Source organism: Tenrec ecaudatus, unplaced genomic scaffold, assembly GCF_050624435.1.
Source record: "Tenrec ecaudatus isolate mTenEca1 unplaced genomic scaffold, mTenEca1.hap1 Scaffold_539, whole genome shotgun sequence".
NCBI lineage: Eukaryota > Metazoa > Chordata > Mammalia > Afrosoricida > Tenrecidae > Tenrec > Tenrec ecaudatus.
In genome coordinates this window covers 249,512-267,829 of record NW_027459453.1, presented here as the reverse complement: position 1 = coordinate 267,829, position 18,318 = coordinate 249,512, and the positions used below count along the sequence as shown (strand labels likewise).

Sequence of the window (18,318 nt, the reverse complement as noted above, 5' to 3'; positions counted from 1 at the left end):
AGAGTACATTGGAGAGTGGATTACCTCTACCCTCTATACAGTCAAGGCATTATAGAGCAGTCCCTTAGCGGATTGAGTGTGTGTCCTTGACAGGTAGTACAGTACTCGAGGTTGCATACACAAAAGTTGTAACCTAGCCATCTTTCCCAGACTGCCTTGTTTGGAAGGGCTAATCTTCTAAGCATGTGTTGACATTTTGCTCCTCTTTGGGCTTCTATAATCCCCCATTCTATTGTGATTAATGAACTTTCAGTTACTCACGAATTTGAAAGTCTCCTGTATTCTGTGTCTTAGTGATGTAACAACCTGACTGTGAATATTTAATGCTCTTATGACTTTGTGCTAATAGCATTCCTCATCCACATTATGTATCTGTGGTTTTGTGTCATCTTTTTGTCCTTATGGCTGAGTAAATGCTGTCCTTAATTTATATTTGGGACTGGGGTATCTTTTGTACTCTAAAACATTTTCCACAGACGTACTTGATTTTACTTCAGTGAATTACATTGGTATAAGCCTATATGTATAGCAGCCATTTGTGGTTTTTACAAAGGTATATGTGATTTCCAAATTTCTATCAGAAGGACCCCGTTTTCCAACTGCTTTTCTTTCCTCTGTTTCCTAATCTCTCATTCCACTTACCAATAATTATCTATGCTACTTGACTGCATGGTAGGTCAATTTCATACTGAAGTGGTTGGAAGAATTCTTTAATTTCTTCATTAGTGATTGGTGGGTAAATTTGACTCTTCACTGTATTGGCAAGATTTTCTTGTATTTGCACAGATATTCCATCACAGGGAGCATTGTGGTTCAATATAGTTCTCAACATTTCCATTTGATGAGTGAACAGTCATTCCTCTTGTATTTGTCTATCCCCCGTAGTGAGCCATCTGATTATTTGATTCAATAAGCAACCACCATATTTCTGACTGTACATTTTTCTCACAGCCATCCTAATAGACCTTGGGATGCAATCATCACACACATAGGTAGCTAATGTCATTTCTTCTTTACCATGTTTCCTAACTCATAACCTCTGCTTCTGTGTTTCTGTCATTTTTAAGACATTCATGTTTGTGATGCATATGGGATTGTTTTGGATTAGGTTCATGAGGATGAAGTTATCTTTGGTATGATAATGTGGCCATTTGGAGGCCAAGATTACAGGATGCATCTGACATCAACAGCTTTACCCCAATCCACCCTTGCTAGCTTAATTTCTCTCTTCTACACAATATGAGAATAGAGGCCAGCAGACAGATAGGATTCTAGTACCCTCATATAATAACAGGCAGGAGCAAAGCGTGTTCTTGGAAACCAAGACCTCTGCCCTTGGAATCTTCTAGACCCAGTGAAACTTGGATGCCAAGATTCATGAAGATCTCCAGAAATACAGGCACTCTTGACTGTTGAAAAGAGACCCATCATACTAGATCCATTCAAGGATGCCACATTGTGTCATGTAAAATGAAGTAAATCAAGCCCCATTTCATTTAGTCCTATTCCCCTCATTGCCATCCTGTAGAATAAATTTTAACTGCTCTCGAAGTCACTCAAGGTTATACATCATTGGTTTCTTCACTTCTTGTCCCTAGTTTGAGGCCCCTTCTTAGAAAAACAGAAAACTTACACCCTTGCTGGTAATTGAAAACTTTTGTAATAAAGCCTATAGTCCCCAATGATGTATAAAAATAGCTTATTGTCACTGTCAATGCTGATGAATGGCAACCATGTAGGACAGAGTATACTGCCCTTATGGGTTTCCAAGATTGTACTTTTTTTTGACACTTTAAGGTCTTTATTGATGCAAACCTGAGCACAGTCAGGTGGGTGGGGTCTATCAAGGAAGTTGGGTGGGCCAGGCCTGTCTCCATGATCACAAGGTTGTCTTGGGCATGCAGGATGGTCACCAACTGAGGACTCTGGGGAAGTACTTGCCAATGAGCCCCTGGTAATAGGGGTGCAGTATGTCCACATCAGGCAGGTCTGGGCATTTGATGTAGAGTTCAAACTTGTTGAACTCCTGAACCCGGGGCGGCATGTTCAGGGCTACACAACTACCGGTAGTCACCACCGGTGTGCCACGCATAGAAGGAGTGGAACTAGAGGAAATTTGTTGAACTTCATCACTTGGTACATATACTCATCATGGCCCCAGTACATGAGGACATTCCCCAGGCTGCAGTGAGGCTGGTACATCCCAAGCTCAGAGCTGTATAGAGGATCCCTGAGGCCTGGATTGTCCTGGAAAGTTGAGTCGCAGAAGACCACAGAGGCCTGGGGCCAGCAGCCCACAGGATAGGTGTTTCTAACTACGGCCCACTGGGGCTCCTTGGCCAGGGGCAGCAACTTCCCCAAATTATGCAGCATCCCCACCAGGTACAACCAGTCCTTGTGGGGATGTGCCCTCTGGATGCCCTCCACAGTCTGGAAGGCATGGAAGGAGGTAGGGACGTCCACATCCGGATCTGACTCATCCACCAGCTGGTCCAGCAGGTCTATGGCCTCCAGGACTGTCATCTCCTTGGAGGAGCAGGTTCCGAAGTGGGCGTGCTTCCCTCTGATGAAGTCCACCACCTGGTGTGTGTGCATGAGTCTATAGCTGGCAAAGACGAGGTCCAGGAGCTGGCCACAAGTGTAGTTTCAGAAGATGGCCTTCCCCTTGCCCATTCTGGGCTCCATCTTCAGCTGGCCAACCATTGTGGGTTCCGGGAACTCTTCAAGAGTATGGAGCCAGAGAGAAACAGTGTATCCCACAACAGACCTAGCCAGTCTTATGTAATCATCCAAGACTGCAATACTTAATGGGAGTAGTAAGCCCCATCTTTCTCCCCTCTAAAAAACATTGGTATCACTTTTACACTGAATGGACATTTCCATTTTGCTTCAGTGGGCAGTATCATGTACCTTGGGAAACACTGCTGTATGTCTCTAGGGGAGCCGACTATTATCTCTCTGAATCGCAGAAGCTGGTGGTTTTGAAGCCTCCAGCTCATGATAAATGGAGGAATAAGTCCACACTGGAGCACAGCTCCAACACTGACATCCTTACATGCCTGCCACACTACAGATAACCTCGACCCCAGCAAGTTGATACACATAATGAAGAATTACACAAAGAGAAGATGTAAGACACACCAAGTCCCTGAATAGGTATTGAGGTGTTAAAGAGATTGAGGGTAAACAGGACACCCTAATCTGGATACTCTGTTTATATTGAGTAGAGCAACTATATCCATATGTTCATAATGCAAAATAGAGTGACCTCAATTCACAATGGCCTCAAGGAGAGCCAAGTTTAAGGACCCAGGCCTTCAACTTCTTGGCCCCTCCAAACTTAGCTTCTCAGGACCATTTAGAGCAGTGGTTCTCAATCTTCTTAATACCATGACCATTTAATACAGTTCCCCCAACCATACAATTATTTCCATTGCTACTTTATAACTATAATTTTACTACTGTTATGAATCAGGCGACCCCTGTGAATGTGTCGTTTTACCCCCAAAGGGGTGGCAATCCACAGGGTGAGACCCACTAATGTAGACAGTTTTCATGTTACTGCATATTTCAGCTCACAGTTGCAGAGGCTGACAAGGCTCAGATTCCTGTCCTGACTCTTATCCTAGATCAAGTATATCCAGTGGCTGATGAATGCAAGATGGGAGGTAAGATGGCAGACTTCTTTCTCAAGCAAATTGAGACCGACAACTTCCAGAAACACAATTACAGGATTTTGTCTCAAGTCCCCAAACCTTCAGGTCAGATGAAGTGTCCAGGTCCAGAACAAAGCTAAAGACCATTCAGAGAATCCTTTTAAATGATAAGACCACACCCACAAGGAAGCTATCTTCCTCCTCATTGGCTGCTCACAGTAGGTCTCATCATGAAAGAGATGGCATTCTATGAACTCTTATCAACCAGGCGGATTCCATCATCATGAACCAATGCCTTAGAATCCTGACTCAGCCATGATACACAAAGTTTCAGTCATCACACCTTACTGTGATTCAAAGAATATAAAAAATTGTGAGGAATGTGTTGGAGGGTGAGAGTGAATTAAGCAATTGGTTAAGAAATGACTTTATCACCCAGATGCTCATATATGAAATCTGGTTCAGTCATTGTGGATATTTATCTGTGTAGCTCATTTTCCATAGTTCAAGCTTATACCCTCTGTGCCTCTTCAAACTTATGAAAAAGAGTAGAAGTCCCACTTAGGACTTCTAAGTCCCTCTTTGGACTGGCCATCTTTCCAGGAGTGGATGACCTCATCAAGCCCCACCAATCAACTGATAGGTTTGAATATGTGGTCTCTCTAGCAGAGAAAGATAAAACTCACCTCCCTTTAAAAGTTAGAGCATTGGAAGTCCTAGAGAGGTCTTCTTAGTCCCGTGTGGTAGATGTAAGTCATTAAAGAACACAAAGACGAGTGTTTAATTTCTGCTATAGATTATGAATATACTCTGGCACTTATATAATGGTCCAACAGGGAAGAGCTTATGTGGTAAACCAATAATTTGTCACAAATGTAGTTGATTCTTCATAGGTGTCACTGAGTCAGTTCTAGCTCATAGCAAACCTGTGTCTAACAAAAAGGGACATGACTCAGTCCTTTGCCATTCTGACAATGTTCTCATGTTTGAGCCCATATTTGCAGCTCCTGCATCAGTCCATCTCATTGAGGAGATTTCTTTATCATTCACTTGCCCTAATTTCCCCAATGTGATGTCTTTCTTTAGGGACTGGTCTCTCCTGATAACATGTGCAAAGTACATAAGCAAAATATCGCCATCTTTGCCTTTAAGGAGCACTGTAGCCATGTTTCTTCAATGGCACATTTGTTTTAACTTTTGGCAGTCCATGGTACTTTTAATGTTCTTTTGCCTTTACTATATTCTAATACGTTGATTCTTCTTCAGTCTTCCTTTGTATGCATTGAAGAATGTTCAACTTTCACATTCACTTTTCACAGGCAATTGAAAATACTAAGGCTGTACATTTATTCAATTACCTTTTCTTAATTGTGTTTTAAATATATTATCCTGGGCTGAATCAATGACACTATAAACAAAATTACCTTATGCTTCAAAGAGATGATTGATAAAGTTATCTGCCATAAAATAACAAGATGTCTCTAAGGTGAACCAGAGGTGAATAGAATAAACAGAGTAAGGGATGGAGGTGGAGCTCATAATTAACCCAAGCTACATTCTAAGAACAGTTAATTCTTACAAAATTCCCTTTTGAAGGAAATACAGAAGATGTAGTTGCAAAGTGTGGTGAAGAAATTAGATGGTATCTATCAGAAACAATAGTGTCTCGAATCTTAAGTCTTGTTTTCAAACAAGCAGTGATCTAAGTGTACCATCAACTAAGCCCACATGGAAGAATAACATCAACATATGTGATCCAAGGATTGTCAATAGTAACATCCAATTCTGCAGCAGAGCATGGTATCAGAGCTCAATTTTTTTCCTAATAACCATTGTCTGTGCCTCTTTTTAAAATCATTTTATTAGGGGCTCATACAGCTCTTATCAAAACCCACACGTGCATCAATTGTGTAAAGCACATTTTTACATTCATTGCCCTCAGTATTCTCAAAATATTAACTCTTCACCTAAGCCCCTGGCATCACTCCCTCATTTATCCCCTCCCTCACCACTCCCTCATGACCCCTTGATAATTTAGAAATCACTATTTTGTCATATTTTGCACGGTCCAACGTCTCTCTTCACGCATGTTTCTGTTGTCCGTCCCCATAGGAGGAGGTTATATGTAGATCCTTATAATTGGTTCTCCCTTCCCAACCCACCCTGCCTCCACCCTCTCAGTATCACCACTCACACCACTGGTCCTGAAGGGAATAATCTACCCTGGATTCCCTGTGTTTCCAGTTCCTATTTGTAACAGTGTACACCCTCTGTTCTAGCCAGATTTGTAAGGTAGAATTGGGATCATGATAGAGTGTTTGGGGGTCTGGGGATCATTTAGGAACTATGCTCCATTGTTGCTGCACGACATCCTGTCTGGTTCATCTCCTCCCTGAGACAATGTAAGGGGTTGTCCAGTGGCCTACAAATGGGCTTTGGGTCTCCAGTCTGCACTCCTCCCCTCCCCCCGGCATTCACAGTGATATGATTTTTTTGTTCTGATGATGCCTGATAACTGATCCCTTCAACACCTCATGATCGCACAGGTTGGTGTGCTTCTTCTATGTGGGCTTTGTTGCTTCTGAGCTAGATGGCTGCTTGTTTACCTTCAAGCTTTATGACCCCAGACACTATATCTTTTGATCGCCAGGCACCATCAGTTTTCTTTACCACATATGCTTATGCACCCATTTGTCTTCAGTGATCATATCATGGAGGTGAGCACAGAATGATATGATTTTTTATTCTTTGATGCCTGATAACTGATCCATTCGGCACCTCATGATCACGCAGACTGGTGTGCTTCTTCTATGTGGGCTTTGTTGCTTCTGAGCTAGATGGCTGCTTATTTACCTTCAAGCCTTTAAGACCCCAGCCGCTGTATCTTTTGATAGCTGTGCACCATCAGCTTTCTTCATCACATTCACTTATTCACCCGCTTTGTGTTCAGTGATTGTGTCGAGAGGGTGAGGATCATTGAATGTTAGTTTAATAGAACAAAATATTCTTGCATTGAGGGAGTATTTGAGTGGAGACCCAATGTCCATCTGCTACCTTAATACTAAACCTATACATATATGCACAGAGATGTATTTCCCCATTATCATATATAAATGTATATATAAATATTTACATGCCTTTATTTAGACCTCTATAAATGCCCTTTGCCTCCTAGCTCTTTCCTCTATTTCCTTTGACTTTCCTCTTGTCCGACTATCATGCTCAGTCTTCATTTGGGTTTCAGTAACTCCTCTTGGTTGCATTACCCTTGACCACGCCCTAACAAGTTTTTAAACACTGATTTTAAGAAGGCTATGGATGACAGTCAAAGACCAAAACACATTTGCAGGATTTATACATGCAATAAGTCTCTGTGATTTCTGTCTGACCATAATTAAGGTATAGGAATAACCTGGCTATCAATCAGAGATGATAATAGTAGATTGAAATAAAAACTCTGACTTGAATAATTAAAAACATTATTTGCTCTCCCTTTCAGTACTCTTTGATCTTAATCTTGTTTTTCTATACTTTCTGTTTTTGCTTTTTGAATTGCAGTTTGTCCTTGTTGTTGTTATAGTTAGCAGCCATCTTGACTCTTTTATATATTTTTCTATGTAGTTTTGCTATATAGAACCCAGGGTGGGTGACTCTGTAGAAACTATAACTACATTAGGGGTCCTGAAAGGCACAACATGGAATGTGGGAGCTAGTGGGGAGTTGATATCAAATAAAAGAAGGAAGAAAATGCTTGAAGCTGATTGTGATAGTCACATGATATGACAACTATTGAATGATGTGTCTGGATTATGTCCTAATAAAAGAGTTTGAGGGGGTAAACAAGAAACAGAAAATAACAAATCTCTGGCAGGTGTACCTTATGATCCTCAAGATCCTTTTATTCAACACTTTCAAGAAGTCTTATGCAGCAGATTCATCCAATCCAATGGTTCACTTGATTTCTTGACTTTTGCTTCTGTTGTGGTTTGAAATGAATGACAGCCACTATAATGTTACGATAATTTAAAAGAGTCTTTATTCGGTTATAACCGGACTGCTAGAATTTAAAAGCGATTCTTTGATTGGAGTCCCGAGTAGACATTTCAGTCCATCTATAAAGGCAAAAACTCATTTATCATTTGTCTAGGACTTATGCAAGCATGGACAGAAGCAGAAAGCAATATTAATGTTATTATTCTTTAAAGCTAGTGAGCATTACACAGTATAGCACTGATTATAACATTCTGTTTAATAACATAAAAATAGGAATCTACTGGTTACAACATTAAAAGCAAAAATATTATTAATTACAATGTTCTGATCCGGAGAACATGAGTGCATTCCAAAATTATTCTCTAGCGGGACCTTCCCAGATGAGAGGGGAACGGAGCAGGTCATCCAGCAGTCAAAAGATGGCATATCAGTGGCTAACACTAGTATGTCTCACTTCCATGAGCACTTATTGTGCATGCCAGCCAGATGAAATTATTGACAATACCAATATATTATTGATTTCTCATTATATTACTCATTAGTCCACTTATGAGGAGTTTGGTCTTCTTTATAATGAGTTGTAGTCCATGCTGAAGGCTGCAGTATTTGACCTTTATCAGCAAATGTTTCAAGCCAATCTTCAATCAAGCAAGGTTTTGTCACTTGCATATGGAAGGTTGTTAATATGATTTTTTCCCAAACCTGATGCCACGTTTTCCTTCAAAAAATTCCAGCATCTCAGATTACTTTGTCAGAATATACATTTAATAAGTATGGGGAGAGGATAAAATCCTATCACATTTGTTGGGAGCCGATAGCCATTAAGACTCTGGCCTCAGACACGTAGGAGAAACTTGGCCGCTTTCTAACAGCAAGGCTTTGTTTCCTGCCCAACTTCGCCCCCACATTCCAAACTACGTGCTCAGTAGCATGAGAAATTGTGATAACTGACCTTGTTGCCATTAGTCAAAGTACTGAGCACCCATTGAACTGCAGATATACCATATTAGGAACATCGTGATAAGTTCACCCGGTAAGCCTTGATTTGCATGCGGACGTCGCCACGGACGTCTTTGAGTACTGTTGCGCACCCTTTGTACCTTATTGGGAACATGTGGCTGATTAGTTGTTGTACAGTGTGCGGTTGTTACACAGTGTCCTTCATTGGAATATGTGCCTCCCACTTCCTTCTCTGTTGTGAATATATACCCAGAGTTTTGGCAAAATAAACGGGCTTGATCAGCACTTGTCTTGCCCCACGTCTCTGTGTCTTTTTGCCATCCAGGTTCGTTGCCTCTCCAGGTCACCGCGTGAGGGTCTCGCTGGACGAGACCCTAACACACATTGGAAAAGAACTAAAACCCGAGAAATAAAATCATCAGCATACAGACAACTGATCTTTGACAAGGACCAAAAGATATCAAATGGGAAGCAGATGCCCTCTTCAACAAGTGGTGCTGGAAAGAATGGATATCTACCTGCAGAAAGATGAAGCAAGACCCTTATCTCACTCCGCGCACAAGATTAAACTCAAGGTGGATCACAGACCTTGTGGTAAAACCCCAAACTATTAGGACAATCAATGAGGGAATTGCGACCAACCTGAGAACTTTGGTGCAGGGAATATCTAGGCTATCGTATATAGGTAAGGACACAAATACAGTTGAGTCACTAATTGGCAAGAGGGGTATACCGAAGATAAAATGCCTGTGTACATCGAATGAATTCAGCAAGAGAGTAATGAGAGTGCTGACAGACTGGGAAAATATCTTTAGTAATGACACATCAGACAAACGCCTTATTAAAATTTATAATACTCTGCTTGCTTAAAAAAAAAACAAACCACCTAATTACCCACTGAGGAGATGGGCAAAGGACCTGAACAGAAATTTCACAAGGGCAGAAATCTGAATACCCAGTAAATATGAGAAAATGTTCCTGATCATTAGCCATCAGAGAAATATCAATTAGAACAACTGTGAGATACCACCTAACACCCTCAAAGATAGCCAGAATTCTATCAATTCACAAAATCAGAGAGTAACAAGTGTTGGAGTGGCTGTGGTGAGATGTGAACATTGGTCCACTGCTGGTGGACTTGTATGTATGTACAGCCATTATGGAATTAGATTTGGTGAAGTATAAAAGAGATGGAAATCAAGCTACCATAGGACCTAGCAATTCCCCTATTTGGCATATCCTCAGAAGAGGCAATAAATGAACCACAGTCAGATATCTGTGCCCCAATGCTCATCATGGCGTAGTTCACAATCGCACGAAGTTGGAAACAACCCAAATTTCCATCAACAGATGAATGGATTCAAAAACTGTGGTACATGCATACACTGGAGTACTACACATGCCTGAAAAGCAGTGATGAGTGCATGAAGCACATTGCCGCATGGGAAAAATTGGAGGAAATTATGTGAAGTGAAATAAGCAAAGGGTAAAAGGAGAAGTAAACCATAAGTCCACTTAAGTAAGCTTAAAAGGCAAAGGAGATATAGGGGGAAAGTTACTATATGAATACATTCCTGGGGTGAAGTCCAGGTTAGTATGGCAGGGGCCAGACCCAATCCAGGGATACATATGACAGTCAATGAAAAAGGAGGGGAAAAGCAAGAAAAGTGGGGGGAGGCATGGGTAGTAGGGGAACAGGGCACTAATACATCCAAGGGGAGGGTATTGTTTAAATCTCCACAGGAGTGAGAGAGAGGGACCAGACCTCAACCTGGTGTGCCAAGACATGAATTCAACATACTGGCATGATGCAGCAGTCCAATAGAGAGGTCTTCAGGGGAAGCCCCAATCCCAGCTACATGTCCAGCCTCCCTGCCTGAAGAATCATCAGTCTGATGGTTCCCAGGGTGACTGATGGAGAGCACTGAAGGAAAATGGACTACAAAGGACAACACTGAAGCTACAGCTCTGGGAGAGGGGCACTTCTGAACAGAGCACATGGGAGCAAACTATGAGTGAAAGAGAGAGTAGAACACACCCCTGGTCCACCAAGCCCAAGGATGATATTCCTGCTGGGAGCAGCCAATGCACAGAGAGGACCATAGGGCTGGCCTCAGCACGAGACACGATTTCCATCAGTGACCCATAGCGCTACAGGGCATAACACCGAAGACACGGTGTGAGAATTGTCTCCAATCTGACCCCACCACACCGGGCAGAAACACTAAGGGTGTTTGACAGAGCAACAAGGGGAGTAAAGCAATGAAGTCCCTGAGGAATCCCAAAAATGGACTTTGGAGCCAGGGTGTAACATCCCATGAGACTCGACTGGCAAACACTCATAATAGTCAACAAACAAACCGGGAACTATTTATAGACTTTTCTTTTTTGCTGTTGGTTTGTTTTGTTGTTTTCTTTTTGTGCTTAATATTGTTCTTGCATGTCTATATAGATAAGGTAGGCGGGGTAAACAATCCTGAGGAGAAAATAACAGGACTGATGGTTCCGGAAGGGACACAGGAGATGGGGAGGCAGGGGAAAGAAAGGGGGGAGCCAACAAAAGCAGGATAGGAGAGCAACAAGTGATGTAAACTTGATGGTGAGGAAGGCGCAGGAGGCTTGATGGCGTTTGATCAAGTGCAATGTATCCACGAGGAATTACTGAAAACCAAATGAAGGTTGAAAATGATAGTGGGACAAGAGGAAAGTAAAAGGAAATAGGGAAAAGAACTAGGAGGTAAAGGACACATAGAGAGGTCTAAATAGAGGTATGTATTTATATATAATGATCAGTAAATAGATCTATTCAAGTACTCCCTCAATGCAAAAATAGTTTGTTCTAATAACTTGCCATTCTTTGGTGCTCACCTTCCTGACTCAATCACTGAAGGCAAAATGGGCACATTAAAAAATGTGATGAAGAAAGCTGATGCTGCCCAGATATCAAAAGATATAGCATCTAGGGTCAGGAAGGCTTGAAAATTTAAAAAGCGTCAATTTAGCTGAGAAGGAATAAAGACCACATGGAAGAAGCACACCAGCCTGTGTGATCATGTTGTGTCAATGGGATCAACTATCAGGCATCAAAGACCCAGAACAAAAAACCATATCACTGTGAAACCCAAGGCCATCTGTAGACAATTTGACACCCCCTCACAGAAGGGTCACAAGTAAGAGATGAGCCAGTCAGGGTGAAATATAGCACCAATGAAACATACTACTTTCCTCTAGTTATTCAGTGCTTCTTCTCCTCCTCCCCATTATCATGACCCCAATTCTAGCTTACAAATGCAGCTAGACAAGAGCATGTACACGATACAGATAAGAGCTGGAAACACAGGGATCCAGGGCAGATAACCCCTTAGGACCCATAATGATGGTAGCTATACCAGGAGGGGAAGGGGAAGGTGGGGGTAGAAAGGGGAAAGCGATCACAGTGATCTACATGTAAACCTCTCCAAGGAGGAGGACCAACAGAAAAGTGGGTGAAGGGAGACAGCGGTTGGTGCAAGTCATGCAAAAAGTAATAATTTATAAATAATCAAGGTTTCATGAGGGAAGGAGGGTGGGGAAAGGAGAAATGAGAAGCTGATACAAAGGGTTCCAGTAGAAAGAAAATATTTTGAAAATGAAGATGGCAGCATATGCACAAATGGGCTTGACACGATGGATGTATGTATGGATTATCTTTAAGCTGTAAGAACTGCCAATAAAGTTATTTTTAAAAATTCTTGTAACATACTTTCCTGATTTTAAACCATTCTGTATTCCCTTGTTCTGTTTGCACAGCAGCCTCTTGATCCACAGACAGGTTCCTCTTGGGTGCAATGGAGTGTTCTCTAATGCCCATTCTTCCCAAGGCCATCCAGAGTTTGTTCTAAACCACACTGCTCCTGTGTTGTAGGTAGCTGAAATTTATTGTTTCCTAACCTCCCACTGATGTGTATATCTGAAAAATTGGGTATGTCCTAGAAGTGGTGGTGGATTTCAGCTGAAATCTGCTCAACCTCAAACGGCATTCTCATTATTTGGCCCAGATGGTTTCTCTGAGATGTCTCAGATTCTCTGGAAATATCTTGGACTTGACACATTTCTTTAGGGACCTGGAAGATGAAAACTAAGACTCTAAATGTGAAATAGAGACAAGGACCTGGCCTCAGGGACAGCAAACAGATAATGCCATCCCTTACAGCCAGTCATGTAAAACTTTATCTTTCTACCCACCAAAATTGGAAGAATAGACATTTTTTGCATGTGAAAGCATTATATATGTTGTATTTATTTCTTGAATAATGAGCATAAGTAACATTAGATATGCAAGTCTGTTTTTGCGTGAATTGAGTGTGTTCTATATTGGATTTTGAAGATATGGATTTATTGCTCTATTCAATATAAACAGGGCAAACAGATTCGGATGCATTTTCACCCTCTATCTCTTTCACATCTCAGTACCTTTTCTGGGTCCTCGGTGTGTTTTAATATCTTACTGATTTACAGAGATACATTAACTGTATCAACTTGCTGGGATCATAATTCTCAGTGGTGTGAAAGTTTTGTAATTGTGTCAATTTTGAAGTCTGGTCGAGTAGTGGGCAGAGTTTGTCTATTAATCCAGAGTTGACAGCTTCAAATTGAGTAGGTCTCTAATTGAGAAAGATAAGAAGTCTGCTCCTATAACGGCATAGTGCAGTGTTTACTGAAGTACCTGATACTGCCCCTTGAGGGGAAATGGAATGGTGCACGTGTATTTTATGGGAGAAATATGTGGCTCCCATAAGGAATTAGAAACTCAAGGGCAGTTCTACCCTGTCCTAAATAGTCACCATTAGTATGCTCCGACAAGGGGCAGTGAGATTTTTTGTAATACTTTATTCTGGATTATGGGCTATAGTAAAAACGTTTCAATAGTCAGCAAGGATGTGGGTAATTTTTTCCATTTTCCTGCTAGGGGGCATGCAAAAGGGTCACTAAGTTTGGGAGCATATGATTGACAGCACTAGTTCTAGGGAACAGTTCTAATCTGTTCATAGGTTGGCTGTGAGGGAGAATGGACACCATATTACTGGGTTTTAGTTTATTTTACATTTCTGGTATAATGTGGCCTCAGAGAATGGATCAGTTGGGATGGGATCATGTATGATCATATTCCGTGGTAAAGGGATTCAGGCTATGATAGCAAATCCTTTATCCCTTCATAATCTTTTCTGACCTAGATGTAAGGGGATTTTCCTGAGGTGTGGCTCCAGAACATTTCATCTCTGATCTGATTACAGCAAGAAAGGAGACCTGGATCAGAGCTCTGTGGACTAGCAGTCTCTATGCAGTGAACCTCCCAGATTCAAGGTAATGCTGAAGCATACATCTATGGTGCTGTCTAGGGCAGATTAAGCCCACAGACATTGCAAGCAGACAAGGACCTTGCCCAGACACAGCAGAATAAGAGAGCCTTATCCTATGACTGATGGGATATGTAACAAAAGATATGAAATTCTACCCACCTAATCTATAAGAAAGTTAATTTTGAATGAAAAAAAACCAGTTAATGATGCTTCCTTCATAAACACACTTAATAACTAAGGAAATGTGCTGGAATCTTCTCCAGAGATCAATAATCTAAACACATCTGGTTTGGGATGCAGTAATGGTTACTGTACTATAGAGAGATGGAGCTCTTTTCATTAGGTATTGGGCTTTTAATACACAGTCAAGGCAGAGTTGACTAGGTATTGGGTTATTAATCCCAAGGTCAGTGCTTTGAATTTACCAGCCAATACCCAGGGCAGATATGGGGACATATACTCCTGGAATGATTTACAATATCATAAGACCAACAGTAGCCCTCATGGCAGAGTGGTTAACAGGTGGGCTGTGTACCCCGAGGTCTACAGTTCCCAACAGTCTGCTGTCCCAAGGGTGAAAGACAATGTTATCTGAGCCTGTAAAGAATTACAGTCTCAGAATCCCACAGGCGTCATTCCTCCTATGAGGTTGTGTGGCCTGAGAACTGAATGGAAAGCAGTGAGTCTGAGTCTGCTTGTTAAGTCAAAGGGGAACTTCCCCTATTTTCTATAAAGCTGCTCTGAGTAGCAATAGGCATCATGGTAGTGAATTTGTGCTAAGGGCCAGAGCCAGAGTTGACTTTTCAAAATGTCAAAACCATATGGCATATAAGAGATCCAGTTAGATGAAGCTATTTCTGGAAGGGTTTTGCTCGTTCCTCCTTCCCTTTCACACTTTTCTGTTATTGAAATCACTTGGGTTGGTGGCACAGTGGATAATGTTTAATGGCTGCGGTTTTATGCTGACTTGGCTGGGCCAGGATTCTCAGAAGTTTAGGAATTACGAATGAGCTTAGGTGACAGTGTTCGATATAATGCCATCACTTCCATGAAGAGATTTGCTGTCAGCAGCCAAGTAGTGGGAGGTGTTATCCTGTTGGGTGTGGTTTTCCCCGTATAAATTCAAGTACATTCTATCTGCAGCTTTTGTCCAGTTCTGGGGACTTCCTAGACGTGTGGATCTCCAGATGTGAGAGAGCATCTTGACATATTTCATATATAGCTTGGATTCATCAATCTGCACAGCCATGAGGAAGGAGCCTACCATCTGACCTTCCCTTCTTATTTCATTGTGCATTCGACCTACTTGAGTCAAGAGAAGGGTCCAGACTGATATCTGAGCCTTGCCAGCCTCTACAACTGTGAATTGAAAAGGTGAGTAGTATGACTAGAAGGTTTCCTAACTATTTCTGACACAGGTGGCAGGATGGGAGAAAAACTGGACTTCCCAATCTAGTACAGTGCATAATCTTGAAACTCCACAAGAGAAATTCTCCCCTTTCCTATAGGATCTCTAGGAGTCAGCATTGACTCCAAACCTTCCAGTGAGTAAGGGTTCTGGGACGAAGGTTGTGGAGGGCTGGGCTCTCCCTGAGCTTTGAGCAGATGACTTATCATTCATAGTCCAGGATACCTTTTGGAGCAGATTGATCAGAATGAGCTCAGGGACTCACACAGTATTTTGGAGTTTTCCATGCAGAGTTTGTTGCTAAGTGAGGTTTCACCGATTGCCTCTCTGAAATAGAAATTTCCCCACCATTGTTCTTGGCAGCTGTTGCCCAGATATATCGAGAGACATTGAAAGTCATGGTGGAGAGCTGGCCCTTCATCTCGCTGCCCCTGGTTGTTCTAGTGACAATCTCACAGGACATCTTTTGCTTGTGAGAGGCAGTTGTCTTCATATTCTAAGTTTCAAGAGTATTTAGATAACATTTGATAATTGGTTGTTTTTAATTTATGGTGGCCCGTGTTTTCTGGAGAAGAACCGTGCCTCATAGTGTTTTCAGAGATTGCTTTTTCAAAAGTAAGTCACCAGGCCTCGCTCTTAAAGTGTCTCTGAGGAGAAACCAACTATCTTCTAAGTTAGCTGCTAATCATTTTATCTGTTTGAATTATTAGGAGTTCCAACTTTAAAGAATTGCCATGAATTTCACACTTATTCAAGGAGAAAAATGGCACATGGTGATGTTTTTATTTTGGAGGTTTTAAAGAATTTTTCCTAATTCTTCCATTTAAGATTTTTAGGTTGACATTCATATTTGTTTTGTTTCATTTTTTAGTAAAATTCTCCAAGCTTTTAGGAAAAAGGGGCATTGCAGTTAGTTTGCTGCTACTGGTGTTTCTGAGTTGATTACTAGGCGTGGTATAAGAGTGGATCAATTAGAAATCGGGTGGAGATAACACAGGCCTAAATAAGAGACTGCGATAGGATTTTCACATTGGAATCTGGGTAGGTCTAACCCATTAAGAATTGTGCTCGGAGATTTGCTTTTCTGTGGTGAGGCTTTTAGATGCAAAATTCATAAATTCTATTTATGGATCCTAAAATGTCTGACTTTGACTGTAAGTCTTAGGCTGTTGTTGTTAAGGGCTATGGAATTGTTCCTGGCTCATACTTACCCTCAGAACTGACTCATAGTTATTCTATGTCAAAATGGAGGAAATACTGCACAATCCATGGCCATCCTCACAGTTGCTATATTGGAGATCCTTGCTGCAGTTATCATGTCAATCCTGCTCAAATAAATGTTTATACTAATCAGTGCTATAAAACCATTGATGTAATCATTCAACTTGTTATTTTCATCTTAAATATGCAATTCATTATATGAAACCCAATTCCCGGAATCATGAAATTTGGCTATAAGCTATCTCCTAGCTGTCCACACTTTTACAGTTTTGTGCTTGGGCCCTTGATGCATCTTTGTGTTGTTTCTAGGTGTCATTGAGTGTGTTCTGAAGCATAGTAACCCCAGATACAACAAGACGTAATGCTGCCCAGTCCTGTGCCAGCCTCACACTTGTTTTGCTTGATTCCATTGTTGCAGCCACTGTGTCCATCCATCTTGTTGTGTGTGCATTCCATCATGTTGGGAGCTTTTCACTTTTCTCCAGACCCTTCACTCTGCCAAATATGCTGTGCTCTCCAGAGACTATTCTCTTTTGACGACATGCCCATGTTGGCTTTGCTTGTCTCTAAAGGCATATGGGTCTTCCTACTTTCAAGACAGTGGGTGTTCTATTGGCAGTTTATGGTACTTTCAAATTCTTGGCTGGCACCACAATTCAAATGGATTGATTCTTCTATCTTCCACATTTACAGGATTAGCTTTAGAACTAGATTGGTTTCTTCTAAAATCCAGTGAAAATTACATTAAAATAATTATATAATTGTTATGTAGCACACCCCATTACAAACCTGATAAATTTGCCTCATAATGTAACTGAGAGAGCGTGGCTTCAGGCTGTACCCAGACAGGTTTACATATCTGGATTCTAATCATTTTAGGTCCTGCAGTCGGATTGCTTTCCAGGGTGCCAACTCTAGACTGGTGAATCCCCTGAAGTCTGATTCAAGGATTTGGAACCTGCCAAATGCTGTTACTGGTAAGTTCTTTTTCTTTTAAAAAAAAATAATTTAATGTGGGCTCTTACACATATTGCAACAATCCATAAGCCAACTACATTAAGCAAAATTGTACACATGCTGCCATCATTATTTTGCAAATATGATCTCTCTACTTGATGCCTTGTATCAAGACATCTTTTATCCCTTCCTTCCCCCAGTAAGTTATTTTCCTGGGCATGATCTTTCTGTCTGACATAGGCATGACCCACTCATGACATTTACTGGACCTTCTCTCATGCCAATCCTGTGATGTTTCTTGTCTCTTCTCCAAAATATGATTTTTTGAGGGGGGTCATGATCCCTTATTTTGGTGTTATTAGAGGCTCTCAAATTGGTCTGCATAATATTGGCCCTCCTTTAGGACACACAGATATGCTATAAGGTCCTCACAGTGGTTATGCTTTAGCCTGTTGTTGCAGTCACTGTGTGGATGCGCCTCCTTTGGGTCTTATGCTTAACCTAGCAAGATGTTCTATTCAAGACTGGTCTCACTGGAAGACATATTCAGATTCTATGAAACAATGTATCCTACCACACGAAGGCTGATTGGACAAGAATACTGTCAGAATATGAAATCTAAAGCCTAAAGGTGTGAGGCTTTATTGGTGGATAGCAGGATACACTCTCTGGGATTGAAAAGTCCGCTGCGGAATCAAGATATTGCTCGATGCACAGAAATAGATTTACTTCACCGTAACTTTACCTTGTTAGTGACAGTTGCTTTCATAGTGTAAGTTTGAAG

General features: G+C 41.3%; 1 pseudogene; it reads right to left on the bottom strand.

The window, feature by feature from the left end:
• Positions 1-1,909: 1,909 nt before the first annotated feature.
• LOC142436675 (inositol oxygenase pseudogene) lies at positions 1,910-17,451 on the bottom strand (annotated as a pseudogene).
• Between the last annotated feature and the right edge of the window lie 867 nt (positions 17,452-18,318).